The sequence below is a fragment of the Acyrthosiphon pisum genome, chromosome X (assembly GCF_005508785.2).
Source record: "Acyrthosiphon pisum isolate AL4f chromosome X, pea_aphid_22Mar2018_4r6ur, whole genome shotgun sequence".
Taxonomy (NCBI): Eukaryota; Metazoa; Arthropoda; class Insecta; order Hemiptera; family Aphididae; genus Acyrthosiphon; species Acyrthosiphon pisum.
The window spans coordinates 37,143,606-37,146,615 of record NC_042493.1 but is presented as its reverse complement, the minus strand read 5'-3'; positions in this window follow the sequence as shown (position 1 = coordinate 37,146,615).

Here is a 3,010-nt window from a genome sequence, read left to right as displayed (position 1 = left end):
ATAATATGATATTTATGAATACCTACTTTAAATTTTTTCAAACCTTTATTTTTTTTCTAGTTTCGTAATTATTAAAAGTTTGTATTTAAACTATTTATAGGTATAAGACAATATAATCTTAAAGTAATTAAGTAATTTTATTTGAATTTCTAATATTTATCATGTATCTTTAGACAATAATTCTAAGAAAATATATTTTTGTTACAGTTAATTTTAAACAGGCAAGCGGATATAGAAACTTCTGCTACTGAACATGAATATGAAACACCTACACTGAAAAAAAAGTCGTTTATTTTATGAATAAATGGCAATCATTGATGATTTTAATTGACACAATGTATTTTCTTACTATTCCAATAAAATATTGTTCATTGATGGATAATAATGATGATTAACTTTATAAATTAGTATTCGTGAATACAATTTGTTTTTTTAATCATTTGTACAAAAAATAGTTATTGAAGTAATTATTTTTACCATTGAAACCATAAATACATAGTTAATTACTTTAATAAGTTAAATAGTGATACTAATGTATTAATTTATTATATTAATAAACAGTAATAGTATTTTGTAAAAATATTTTTATGAAATCAATATGTATACGTTTATTGAATTGAATAATATGTTATTTATTAACGTAATGTTGTGTTTCGTTATAATAATCATCAAAATATTCAAAACGATTATTTTCGTAATGAATAATAAAAACAAGCATATTATCATATCTATAAACTCTAGTTGTTAGGATAACGTATATGCTACGATTAAGTCGAAAATTGAATTTATAAACATGATAAACTCAGTTACAGTTATTAATAACTGTTTTGTTTTTTCTTTGGATTAATAAAATAATTTTTTATAATAATGTACACGTTTTTGTTATCAATAACTGAATTGTCATTCCCCGTCGCGATTTGTTTATACACTGCACGTGCTAGTGGTTTCTGTACATTTATCCCCCAAAAAAGTTCTGTGCTTCAAAAAAAAGTTTCCAAGTTTCCAAGTTTCCAAAAAAAGTACGTGTGTGGTCATTTTGTGTACTTGTGAAAAAACGTAAGGTAAGAAATACAAATCTATTTATTTTACTATACATTTAAAAAACTAAATGTACTACTGTGCTAGTCCAATTATATTTTATATAATATATAGTGGCATGCGTTGATATTTTTTAAGTTAATAATTTTAAATTATAGAAGATAACCAACCATCTTGGAATTTATTCAAAATTTCCTTTATAATGTTTCTCTATAAAGAAGTATTAGACTTAGTTCTTTGACTTTTATTTGAATGCAAAAGTAAAAATATTTATACATTTTCATGATCAATAACAGGTATCATTTTTGTCAATATACTCTTGACAGGAATACTTTCTAAAATTATTTTGTAAATATTAATGATAATTTGAATTTAGTGGTCAATGGTACAACATTCATTGAACTTGAAACTTATAAAACAAATGTATTAAACACTAGTTGGCACATACCGTCAATCATTGTATTGGACTCATAGGTACCTACATAATTAAAAATGATGGTATTAAAACTGTAGTGTCTAATGAACATCTAATTAAATTATTTAAAGGCACCTAAACAGATCATTTTTGGCTAATGATAATCAAATGATAATCATCTGGTAGAGAGTAATTTCAAAAATCTCATTAATAATAAATTACCAAACGTTCATGACGTTTCCATCCAATTTTATTCGCGAATTTATTTTAAAGGAGTTGAATACAGACAAGGTTGTTATATTTCAGTTTTTAATAAAAATATTTTGTTATACTTGATACATGAAATTGTAGTAGTAGAACGGAAGCATGTTTTATTTTTTTGTCAACATTTACATAGTGTAAAATTTGATGACCATATACTTGCATATGAAGTAGATCCTTTAAATTTAGGTTCATTTTCAATGATAGCTGCAGATGAAATAATTGGACCACCTATTCATTTAATTAGAACTGCAGAAGGCAAAAAAGTTATACGCCTTAAAGAATATTATCGTTGCATTTAGTTTTACATAATATAATAATAATAATAATAATAATAATAATAATAATAATAATAAAAATAATATAAATGTAATAGGTTAGGTTAGGTTATAATATAATATAATTGTAATAGGTACCTACCATTAATAGTAGGTTTTAATAATAATTAAAATAAATAATAATGACTCTAATCTATTTCTTTATATACCTGTAGTATTAATTTTTCTTAATTCAATTTGTTTGTATTTAAAATGACATAATATTATAAATTCAATTATAACCGTTAGAAGAATGGATGAAGTGGAAATTGAGAGAACTTTGGAAGTTGTTGATGATGAAATTATGAATGCATTTTTGGATGCACAATCCCAAATGATCCTTCATTCTCAAGTTGAGCTAAACGATGAAGGTATTGATACAGCCAACTCTCAAAATGAATTCATTATCATGGACATTTCTCAGTCAAATCATGCAAATAAAGAGATATTAACCTCCGAAGAAGTAAAACCAGAAGAGGTAGAACTTCGATCATTGCTATCTCAATGGAATCTTAATGAGTTGATTGATGCGTGCATTGGTAAACCAATTTTTTTTTTAAATTTCATATAGAAGCATATTAACAGTAACATAATTAGTAACTTATATTAATGGTTTACAGCTAAGAGAGTTTTTATCAATATTTTGAAAATTATAAAACGTCACCACATCGAACGTCTACTAAAAGGTTTTGATCTGGGGACACAAATTCTGTTTGAGAATAAATTAGAAGAATGGCGTGAATCAATTGGGATTCCAATGAGTCCAGTTTATCTGGATTTTCAAGGCACATCATCTAGTTCTAGTTCTTCAAACACATCAAACACAAATACACCGTCAAGATTTTCGCCCTATCAAAAATCCATACCATACCAAAGATCTACACCCAGCCCTGATAACTCATGCACAATTGTTCTGAGTGACATCCTCAATGAAACATCTAGAGGGAAGGGTCTTGTCGAGTTATACAACAAGTTTTCA